This window comes from Suricata suricatta, chromosome 7 (assembly GCF_006229205.1).
Source record: "Suricata suricatta isolate VVHF042 chromosome 7, meerkat_22Aug2017_6uvM2_HiC, whole genome shotgun sequence".
Lineage (NCBI taxonomy): Eukaryota > Metazoa > Chordata > Mammalia > Carnivora > Herpestidae > Suricata > Suricata suricatta.
The window spans coordinates 117,139,847-117,140,400 of NC_043706.1; positions in this window are offsets into that span (position 1 = coordinate 117,139,847).

The window sequence follows — 554 nt, forward strand, 5'->3', positions numbered from 1 at the left end:
CGAGCTGCTGCAGTGCGGCGCCTGTGGAGGTGGCGCGCGCGCGCGCCGGCCTGCGGGGCTTCAGACTACAGCCGGGCACGCGCCCCGGTGGTCGCGCGCGGGACTCCTCGTGCCCGTGCGGAAAGCGCGAGGCCGCCGCGCTCCCGAGAGAAAGAAACGTCTGACTCCGAAGTACTAAGGGCCCCAGCGAAGGGTCTGGTCGTCACGCGTGAAAAAGTGTTTTGTCCCTCAAAACTGTAGCCATCGCTGGAGAAAAACTAGAAGGGGCAGGGATAGACGGGGGCAGTCGTGGAGCCCTCCCAGGCCGAGAAGCATGAATGAAGCAAAGCAACAGGCACGTCACCGCCCTAGCGAGCGCGCCCACAAAATGAAACATCCTTTTAAGGGTGGAGGAAAGAAGTGTGCTACAGACCAGATATTAAGGAAGAATATCCCCGTGATTCGTCAGGCGCTGAGTTATGTTGCCGTGTATTTAAAGCAGAACAAAAAGAAAACCCTCATTTTCCAAATGCCCCCTCCCACTTTGTAATTTCTGCCACAGGCGCCATTTTTAG